Source organism: Ips typographus, linkage group LG6, assembly GCF_016097725.1.
Source record: "Ips typographus isolate SLU linkage group LG6, UJ_Ityp_2.0, whole genome shotgun sequence".
Classification (NCBI taxonomy): Eukaryota; Metazoa; Arthropoda; class Insecta; order Coleoptera; family Curculionidae; genus Ips; species Ips typographus.
The window spans coordinates 6,438,927-6,451,000 of NC_138427.1; the positions used below are offsets into that span (position 1 = coordinate 6,438,927).

The 12,074-nt window shown below is 34.4% G+C and overlaps 1 protein-coding gene across 2 annotated transcripts in view; it reads left to right on the forward strand.

Moving 5' to 3' along the window:
* dac (dachshund family transcription factor) overlaps nucleotides 1-12,074 on the forward strand; it is a 132,078-nt gene that overhangs the window by 2,815 nt on the left and 117,189 nt on the right. The gene's annotated exons all lie outside the window — the stretch shown is intronic.

Below are 12,074 nucleotides of genomic sequence, written 5' to 3' on the forward strand. Positions count from 1 at the left end.
AAACGCTCCAGAAACGAAAACCCCAACAGCACGTGCTTTATCGTAGTCGGTCCACTCTTGATAGGAATCCCCGGATCGCATTTAATGAAACGCGACTCAATAAAACATATACAGATACCTATATCGAAACAGGGCAGATATGTAGGGCAAAAGGACTTTCGATGCACCCTCACGCGTTCCGTTTTGTAATTATTATTTCCAGCTTCATTTAGAAAGGGGAGAGTTTGTCTATTGTTCTCTCAATATTATTGTTGGCCGATAACATTTTCATTATTTGATTGTCGTAATTTCATCGTGAATATTGAATATTTTAGTATTTCAAACTTAAATCAAAAAAAAAATCAGTTTATATATACGTAAGCATAGCATAACGCAACACAACATAGCACATGACATGTAGAATCAAAGTAGGTTATTTGTCTGGGTAACAAGACATTTTTTTATTCACTGACCTTTGACAGATCGGTTCTGGAAAAAAGACCATTTAGTTTTCCAAAAGTTTTGACCTTTTTATTTGGGAAGGGGTATATTAATGAACAATTAATTGAACTTTTTCAAGCTCTCCGTATTTTTTATGACTTAAAAAATATTAATTTTTAAAATATTGTCATGCGTTGCAAGCTCATAAAAAAATATACAATTTGGAGAATTCGAACCACATTCGGGAAAAAAATTTAAATTTTTTTAACATATTTAAATCTGTCACTACTCCGTAAAGCTATAAAACTGCAAAACCTGCTTAAAGCACTGTTAAATCACTCAATTAACTAAGTTGTAAATCATATTAAATGCTTGTTTATAGGTTTACGAGTACAAATTCGTGACATTTATCTGTTTATTTTGAGCATATTTCAATCTGTCATAAACTGGGAAACTATCGAAAACTTCTCCATAAAGCTGCAAAATAACAGAACTTTCTTAAAATTAGTGCAATCAGTTAAATTTCACATTTTTTAATGTTTTAGAGCTTTATGAGCAGGATTTTTTGACAAATGTGAATTTTATCATTTAAGCGTTGGCCACACTGCCTGGAAATAATGCGAAGTCTAGTAACTCATGTTTAATATGGTTTGTAGTTCAATTAGCAAGCAGACTAGAATTATTATGTAATTCTATCCAACGTTAACATTTAAACACAAAATAATTTCGATAATACTCTTTCAAACAGGAGTTTTAACTCACTTTATAACTTTATACTCGATTCCATAATTTTTAATATCCAAGAAATCCAAAATGATTATCAATTAGTTGGTGTTCTTCAAAGCATTGAAAAACTATACCTACACATTTTAAATTGTAAACAAATACTATCCTTATGGAACATCAACAATAATCAGTCGCGGTTCCATTGATAACTTTTGAAACTACATAGACTGATTATTACTACAAATCTAGTGAAATTAAATTGATATGACAACTATGACTTATGCTACCCCATCAGGCTTGCAATAATAAATTTAATTGGAAACAGCTCGGACCCCCCGTGCAATTATAGAAACTCATTGTTTCGGTATGCGATTCATATTTGAAAGGGATGGGGAATGGAAAGTGGTTTATAAATAATCCAAAGCGGAACAATTTCGTGCCTCCTTCCCCCATAAATTGTTAGTTACGAAAGGGAACCTCCAAAGGAATTAAATTCATTCCAACTATTTCTGCGTCTAGAGTTCTAAAATCCGGCTTTGTATTAATTTATGTCACAGGTCGTATTTACTTAATTATTAATTGTGACATTAATTTAGTCAGACGTAAATTATTTGACTTGGAATGAGCAATGTGTACTCATATAACCAAAAATTTATGTTGTAACAAAAAGGTAACTGTGACGGAATTAATATACGACACATGGAATATTTATTTTGTAAAATTGTTATAAGCGGTGGTTTTTGTACTGACTGGAAAAATTATACGTTTATCTAAAGCAGGAAATTTGCGGTAATCGGAAAAAGCTCGTTGGCAAAACATACATAATTTGTAATGTTTAAATTTAAGTTCAGCCTAATTATTTATGCTAAAGGTTGATGTTGTTTTGCATGTAATTTAATACTAGATGAATAATACTATAAAGCTCAAAGCAAAACTGATTTAACTATCAAAAGTTAAACAACATGGTTTTTTTTGTCAAGTAAAGGATGGAAAAGACAATTTAATAAAAACGGCGCCTTGTTGGACACTTCAGACGATTTTAAATACCTAACCCCTTTGTTTAACTACGTCATAAAAAGAGGAAATTTTTATTGCCGCTGATATTGAGGTTTATTTGCAGGAAACACACTGGGTTTTGTATTGCTTATGCAGTAGGCTTTTTCGTTTTAATATCGTATTTTTATTTGAGACTGCAATTGCTCAAAATTGATGCTCTTAGCAGATGACACCTTCTAATTATCAGATAAAATCCAACAATTACAAGAAACTGCTTTGATGATGCTACTAAAGCTACAAATACCGATAACAAGGTTAAAATGAGGCTTGTTACATATAGAAATAGCATATTATAAATACTAACTTGTAGAACTTGATTGTATTGAAAACTGATTATTTAGAAACCTTGACATTTCATTTGTCCAAGAAGTACTAGAGACGTGTTTTATCAATAGGAATTTGCCAATACACAGAAATTAAACAGAATAAAAGCCAAATTCACTTAAATAACTGAAATTTAAAATTGTAGGATCATGAAATAGCAAATGTATAGGGATTTTCATTATCCAAGACATAAAGAAATAGAAAAAATGACATACTTGTTTTCTCGTTTTTCGAGAAAAGGAGTAGGAGTGTGCAACACTACGTTTTGAAGGTTGTCTTATTTTTTATAAACCAAGTCAAAAGAAATTTGTAGTTAACACCTTATTACGTAATTCTATGAGATATCCAGAAAAAATGTATTGGCGTTTGTTATCAAGTTAAAAGATAAATCTTATGAACGCCATTTCTTTCTGCATTATCGAAATAAACTAATAATATTTCCTTTACCAAGTAATTGTAGGGCGTTAACTTTTATTTAGTAGTATTACTTTCTGCACTTCTAGTCAATAATTAGAGCTGTTAATATTGGAAATTACGGTCCAATTTTCTCTTCAGTAATTTTGGTTAACAAGGCAGTTTTGTATAATACTCATTACATAATTTGTTACATTTTCCATCTCTAATTGATTTGAGTAAGTTATAAAATTTTACAAATTATCTAAATATTCCCTGACATTCTACAGTGAGTTAATTCGTTTGGAATTGGGGGTCTTGCCCTGGCAATTAAGCCTTGTGAAACATATTTAAAGTGATGTATGGTTTCTTTAGTTTATCTCAAGCTTTACCATTAATTATCTGAGCATTTAATTTGGGTTTCTTAGAATTTTTTGGGTTTGGTTAAGGTGGTAATATAGATGTTAACATTTTATACTGAATAATTAACAAAAGTTCACTCGCCTGGATATTTCGTAGGGTTGCAAGTCATACTATCATCAGATTTGAAGAGTAGACTGAAAAAGTTAATCAATTACAGAATTGCCGGTAAAGAAACTTAAAGGATACATTATCCATATAGAACAAAGAAGAGGATGATAATTATACATCCAAGACGTAAAAAACCAATTTAAATAGGAGTCTAATCAGAATTCTCCCGAGTCATTTCGTCAATTTCTTCGGACTATCTAACCGCAGTCGCCGAGGCGCCTAAATATCAATAAATTATGACGAATCATCTGTAGAAACGGAACGAGGGACCTCGGCTGACAGATCCTATTAGCAGCCCGGCCTCTTGCACAAAGACTCCGTTTCGAATCTCCAGCCGAGATTCCTCAGTACCATCGCTGCTACCGATCATTTATTATACAAATACCGACTGTTTATCGGCCATTGTGCACGATATAATGGGAAAAGGTGTTGTATAGATATCTGGCTGATTGGTTTTCATTATTACGAGGAATGAAGTTAATGATAATGTTTAGTCGTCCGGTTCGTCAAAGATGTTTTTGATTTTTTGATCATTCATTTGAAAAGCTCGACGTAATACACAGTTAGATACGTAATGTATCGGATATGCTTAACAAAACCATTGAATATGTGGGTTAATTCAGCGTATTTACTCGCACACTGACAAAACTGAAGTGTGTGCACATTTCCACATTACTAATCACGTTTTCCCAGTGCCTTCTACAATGGGCCCCGTTTTTTTCCAACGCTTCATTACTTCCCTTCGGTTTCGTATTTTTAACTCGTCCTTTGGTCCCATTCGGGGTTAATCCATCCACGGGTCAGATGAAACAAAACGTGTGGGTTTTTTTAACATCGTCCAGATTTGCCATTACATTTCTTATTTATAACTAAATGCATAACGTATAAGAAACGGCAAAATGCAAAACATTCGCGTGACGTTAAAGTGCATTGCGTGATCGGGACCGCGTTTGCTGATTTTCGGCCTTAAAACTGGGGGCCTCAAGGGCCAACCCGGACCCACACGCAATTCCTATTTGGCCAGACTTGATTGACATCAAGCAAATGTTCTCTTTGTCGCGCTCCATCCAGATAATGTAATCGCTTTAAGTCGTCGTTACTTACTGCAATTTTATTTTGGTCATTTTGAAAATTTTGAAAGAGGCATAAGGCTGCAGGATCTACAGAATCTACCTAATACATTTTGAGCTGAACAAGTTCACATAATGCTGGAGCAGAACGTTGGTTAAAGCAGACAAAGAATCCGAGAAAACGTTTTCAAATATACTTTTTAATTACTCTCTAGTCTTAACTTCGACTATGTTGATTGGTTCAAAATATAAAACTACGTAGTAAGTTAAATTTTCAGGATTTTAGCATAGAAGTTTCCATCACAATGAGCCAGTTTCCATTACAATAACAGACTTTTAAAACATATTTTATAATTTGTTTTATAATTCTTAGGTTAGGTTAGTGTTTTCTAGATTGTGGGTTTTAGCGCAGTTTTTTTACTTTAGGTTAGGTTATGCATTAATCACCGTCAATCACCAAAACATGGTCCGCTCCAGTTAATCCACTTGCAAAAGAGGATTGAACTGAGTTTTCTTATCCGATTAAAATGCGTGTATTCTCATGTTATACCAATGGATATGGAGCTTTAACGATTCAAGAATCAGATTGAAATTAACTTTCGATGTGTCTGGTCATGGACACTTACATTTTGATATTTTATAACCGTATGCACCGAAAGTCGTTTTGATGATTTAAATCAAATTGCATTACCTGCAACAAAACCAGTTTGAAAGAAATGTGCATAAATAGTAAGATGAAATCCCCTGGATATTGGCCCCATAATAGCACAACTGCATCTATTCAAGTAAACTTACTTTGACAACAATATCTTTTAAATGACTTGCTACTTTTTTGAATAAAATTCTCTTTCTTTTCGTTTTCTAAAAAAAAAGAAACAGAGCAATCCGAAAGGAATTCCCCCCCATTGAGAATTGATACACATAAAGAAAGCGGGAAAGTGGCACACGCCGTCGTGCCGTCTGCTCCCGACGAAAATAACATTCAGAGAAACGAATGGAACGACAGAGACAGCATGTCCCATTCAACAGACGGAGAAACGTGAGGGGAATCCCGGGGGATACCGCCAGACGGGATCCCAACCTGTGGATTCCATTCCTGGCGCCAGTTGGGCCAGATAAATCTCGTTTTTGTTGACGACTGTTTTGCCGTTTGTTCTCCCCCACGTTTTGTTCCGAAGGGGGGAAAATCGCGTTAATTTTATTTTAACGGGAATCGCTTTATTTTCTACTCGGAAAGCAAGAAAATAAAGCAGATTTGGCCTACATTAAGTTGAATTAAAAATTAGTTTTAGAAAAAAATTATCTTCTTGTTAGGAGGTGGCATTCTATCTTAAATGACACATAATCAGGTTCAGGTCTTCACAACACACAAGAACATAATGATCATTGGAGAGAAACTTAAGAACTCCATCACTCAATTAAAATGATAAAACCCCCAAATCGTGTTCTCATTTCTTAACTCTTTTCTAGCTTTAATTCTGGACTCATCTATCAATTCACCGTAACCTAACTTTTCCTTAAAACTAGTCGGGCCACTAAAATAACCATAAAACTATTAATGTTGGAAACACTACAAGTTTCGAATTTCATTTATGACCAACTTCCTTATATTAAAAAAAATTCTTATAACAACTTGCTCACCAAAAGATTTGCCTTGTAGAGTAATGCTTCATCTGGTTGAAGGTTTATTTTACTATAAAGACTAGTAATTTAATTTAGACGGATGTTTTATGATGGTATCAGTCAATTTGGTACTCATTTCTAAAGATTTAATATAATTCTAAAGTCTGACTGTCTCTGAGGTCTACTTTTTGATTGTGTCAAAATTTGACAGAACTGAATCTAAAACAGTAACCATGATACCTATAAAATAATAAAATATATCAAGAATTTCTTAATCATAATTGAAAATACTTTTAATGAACACATTCATGTGGTTGCTTTTTGTTTCATTCCTAAAAGGCTTCTGTCCTCATGACTTTTAAGGCTGTCATCAACAAAAATAGTTATAACTTGAAAAGCTAGTGTTTCTCGTTCCTACTTGAACTCGACAATTTCAAAACCCATTCTTTTCATACTCGTTTCGTATTAACCGTCAGTCGAGACTCATCTTCTGCCATTGTATACGTAGATTGCACCTCGACAAACACTTTTAGTCTCTTCATTCTTCAATACGTATCAAATGGGTTGCGGAAAGGGGTAGTGAGGGGGAAAATGACCGACCAGCGTCCGGCTGCGAAATTAATTGCGGATTGCGGTAGGCTAGGTTTCACGTACCCGATGTTCTCTTGTTCTTCCATCCACGGTTTTGTCCTTCGATAAAAAAAAACCGTTCCAGTTTAATTATAACCTGCTGTTTACTGAGAACTTGGAGAAAATAACTCGGTTTGTTTATCAAGATATGGAAACGAGAGAGGCTTTTTCGTTTTTCTGGACGATAATACTTAGTTGCATGTCGAGTGTGGTCATTCCATGAATGCTAAATGTTAACGGACCAGGATGAGCAACTTTTAAGTGTAGACGCCCTCTAAAATTCATTGAATTCGGACTGGAAACGGCCTCTAAATCAACAGAAAAATAAATACAGGTTGACAGTTACGCGGAGCTAAAACAATCTTTTCGATGGGCTGTTACCAGTTTGCGGTTACCATTTACCCGACAAGAGTTGGGTTATTTATGGCAGGCGGGTGCCAAAGGTTGCCAGAACCCATGGTCGTGTTCAGGTTTATTGGTTTTTAGTGTAAACATTGTCAGTGCGGTAATTACTTTCCCGCCGTAGATCGGTTTGGTTGGTCGAACGGTCGTAAATCATGCCCGCGAGGAGGCAAAATTAAATACCGTAATATGTCATTCGGAACTGACCACACCGTAAACGGACTCGAGAGTTTCATAATCCCACATATGAGTGCCCCACGAATTTGTAAACACGGCCTAATCCCTAAAACAACCCCCCCAAACAATGAAATCAGAAGCATATCTACAGGAGGTCCCAAAAAATCGCGGCAGCGTGAAATCAAACACGTTACAAGCATACGACATTGGTGCTTACGTATTCGTTGAAGCGACAGGACCGGATTAATGGGGGCCGAAAGGGGGCTTTTAGGCACCCTCAGGTGATGCCGCTTGCACCTTTATGCCTTATCAGAGCGTACTATCGTGTCACTTACACAAGCTTTTTGTGTCATTTTTCTGGTTGCCCGCGTTGCAATGACCAGATTTGTGCGAATGCTGCTTTTGTTGCGTAGATATTAAATGCGAAGATGAAGTGTGTGAGAAACGCGGTCTTTGCTTTGCGCCGGATTCACTCAAGTAGCCTTGAGTGCGCTATTGTGTTGATTTCTTCACATGTTATTATTTAATATCATTAGGATATGTTTTTATGCTCGGTACCGCTATATAGGGTTATTATGATTATGGTCTAATTATCGAAGACTTAGCATAAGAATTGTGGTGCCGCTACGCCTGGTATGAAAATTGCGATGCTTTTAATGCATCAAGCGTAATCTATTATACAGGTCGATCAGAACAGTATCAACCCAAGGAAGTGTTTAAGTTATTTTATTCAATGTACTTATTTATCTTATATTTCTATTTCCTGAATGTGTTGAAGTTGAAGCACTTTCCTGTACCAGTTACTTTCAGCTTTTAGTATGTTCTCCTGTATAATCATAACGCAACGAGCTTTTTTGTCTATACATAGTTGATCTTAATATTTAATCCATATCCCAGTTATTAATACAAGTTTGGTTCAAACAGCTTCCGTATATTTGAAGTTCAAGAAGATTGTATAAATATTTTTGGGTGACACAAAAAAGAAAACTCCAGACAATTTACTTACTACTTTTTAATTCAACGTTTTAGAAATTGTTTGATTGAACATTGTTTAACACGTAATGCACCATGCATAACTTCCACCAATATTAATGTTACTAGAGGATTTTGAAACCATGAACGAAATTTATGATAATAAGACGTAATTTCTTTTGCACTGATCTTCTATCCATCTTAAAAGCTTCATTCAATGTTGAGTTTACCTCTATTTAAGAACAATTTTTGTGTTTGTTTTTTTTTTGCCATGAAATGTTTGGTTACAAATAGTTGAAAGTGAATTGGGTACCAAATTCAGCTTTAGTGATTGGAGACAATCTGCCAAAATCAAAAAAGAAGACATGCTGAAAATGTTTGGAAGAGTTGTAATACAATGGCCTCTTTGATCAGCTGACTTAACGCTGTGTTCCATCTAACTCGAAAGAATTTTAGAAATGAAAGATTTTGGTAAACATTTTGAACTTAGACTTCAATGAGATAATTTACTTTATAATGTATAGAGTGTCCCAAATTGGACTGAAAGTCTTGGGATTTAGTAATCTATTTTCAGTTAATACTCATAAGCAAAAGTTCCTGTTTTGACGACAACAGAAACCTAAAACTCGTCATATTCAAATATCTTATTAGCAAAACAAATACGTGTCATAATGTCATTACTACAGCACTGTTCGTAGTTTGTCATTGGTCAAGAAAAAGCAGCAAGCAGAATTACAAACTAAATACTGTGCAGAGATTTACGCAAATGCTGCACATGTAGACTTAGTATTATAGACCATTTCAGTCAAAGACTGGCGTAAGAATTGTCAAAATTTCAGTAACGGATTTAAGAGTAAGCATTTTTAAATTTGTTATCGGATATTTTTAGAATTAGTAGAGTAGAAATACGTTTTCGTTCGTTTAACGTGGTCTAGATTTACTTGGAAATTTGATATTTACCTAAAAATCCTTAGAATACAGAATCGTGAGTCTATTTCTTTCTGAGTTTCGATTAGCTGCGAACAGTTAAACATCATTTTTTTCCAATAACATTAATTCCTGATTAAAAGTGTAAACAAGCAATATCGTCCACGTCAGCGTGCATGTAAATTTTCAAATCTCACTACATCAATATCCACAGAATGATTATGCGACCGTGGGGCTCCATTATTATTCAAGTGCGAGATTTAAGCAATTGTTTCGATGCAACGGGCCTGCACCTATCATAAAGCCGCTTATAGACTGACTGATAGATATGAATTCATCATCGTAGGCCAGACACCCAGCTTGTGTGTATATACACTGCCTATTCAATTCAACAAAAGCTGTTAGGACTGCCGGGCTACGTCATTATCAGATGGATGCACTTCATACGCAGACATTATTAACATCGAGTCGATGGAAAGCGACTACTCGAAGGAAATTTTGATCAGATAAACGCGTGAAACGGTAATTATAGAAGTCATATAAGGCAAACGACTGAGAATAAAGTAACTAGAAATGCATTGAGTACATAGAAATGTGTTGCAGAGGTTGATAAAGAAAAAGAAAGGACTCTGACTCTCGTAGTGAACGTTATCTGATCCGGATAGATGATCAGGAAAAGACAAAACTTCCATTTATACCAGACAGATGAAACGCAAACACTGATAGAAATAAAAACAGACAGCACCAGCCAAAGGAAACGTTACACCAATCTTGGCCTTTCCGCACGGATGTGTTTGAACAGGGTCCTTTCTTGTCTGAAAAACGCCACTTCATAGATGGTGCGGGAGATAAGACCCCATTTTCGCACCCGTAAATTTTTTACCCGCTCATTTTCCTGGACCAAAAACCGGATCGTTAATGGCGGAACGAATCGATTCTGAGGAGGATCGCCCAAAACGTGGACTGCCAAAAATTTAAATACTTGACCAATCAACGTCCGCTGTTCGGGACGATAATTTAGGCCTTGCAGGGTGTAATTTGGACGCGGGTTCTTAGCCGGCGGTCACGACTGATCGATATTCGCCAATGTCGATCACGATTTGATATGGTTTTTAGGTTTTATGGCTGGATTTTTGAACCGTAAAAAAAGCAAGAGATTTATTTGTGTACACTGATTTTCTTCCTTTATTTATAACAAAACTGTATCAAAATACTTATAAAACACATGTGGAAAGGGTATTATTACCATTTTGTCCGCTTATAATAGCAAAGCTTTGGGGCTTGTGAAAAAAAAATAGGAAACAAATAACTATCTCAAACTGAAGTCGTTTTACCAAATTGTTTATTCGACTGCATTTAGTACTTGAGTAAAACCTCATCACTCTAAATTGTTGCTTAAAATTAAAGAGTCACACAAACTTGTAATTTACTCATTTTACTGGTATTTCAATGGTTGAATATCTTTAAGTTCCTAGTGTTATTAATGCAATTGAAGTAATTAAAATCATTTGCTATGTTCATTAATATAAATTATTTGATTTTTTGCGATTATACCACTCTGACAAGGTAGTATTAGTGTACTCCTGTCTAATTTTAGACACACACTAAGACAATAAAAAAGCGAAACACACTGACATTCAGTTTTGTTCTAAAATAGTTCGAGGTAATTTACTCGATTATAGCAAGCTTAAGACTTAATTCACTGTTTCAGAAAGGTGTGGAACAAGTTGACATTGCACGACAACTCAGTTTACACAAAATTGTTGTTTGGAAAATCCATTTACTTTAAAGAAGATCAATATCAGTGTTATCAAACCAAGAAAGAGGAAAAGAACGTTAAACAGTGTTATTAATCTAACGTCATAAGGCTTGATGAATTGACATTGATAAGACTGTATTTCACATTGGCTGCTAAAAAATGTTAATTCACTAAACTGTAGCATGTTGCCATTTCGATACCGAACAAATAAATTATTTATGAATTTTTGCTATAATTAAATTCTTAATAATGTTCTGTAAATTCAAAAAGGTCAGTATTTAGAATTCCATAAATTCCATATTATGTAGCTTATACGAGTAAGTACTGATTCTGAAATGTGTTGCTAATAGGTTTGAGTGAACTGAAGTTTACTTGCACCATTAGCCGAAATAAATTCTAAAACAGTTCAGAAATAAGGATCAATCATTTTTTTGTCTTGTGGCTAATTTGCTAAACATAAAAATAAGTAGTAATACAAATTGGGACACTTTTTCTGTATCTCCTTCTTTAATACAACACCGGTTTGGTATGTATTAACATGGACACTTATTGTCAAAAACTTGAAAACCTTGTCTTCTTGTTAAAAAAACTCTAATGATACAAATAATATTCCATTGCACTGCCACTAAAGAATTCAGTCCCGTAATTTTGGCAAGAATGTAAATGTTTTGAGGCAATCTGGCGAATATTTGTTAAACGGGTTAACAACCCGCAAGAAAAAAAGAAATTTTAATGACTTGTACTACATAATGTATGCATCAGGTGAAACATGGATATTTCATGAATTTAATTGGTCCAATTGGTTTCTTTATTTTGTCTGAAATACTTACTTAATCGGTGTGAAGGGTAAAAACAAAAAGTTAGTAGCAAATTTACCGGTATAAAGATTCTTATACCGAGTGTTTAAAAAAAAGGTTCAGTTAATTCTAAAAAACTATGCTGTTCCAATTTTTTTCCAAAATTTGACTTTTTTTAAAACACTTTTACTTTTTGTTCATTTTTTACTCTCCAGTATTTTAGATTTGTTTGTATACACCGTGTATTAGTTAATTTATAAAGAAAAC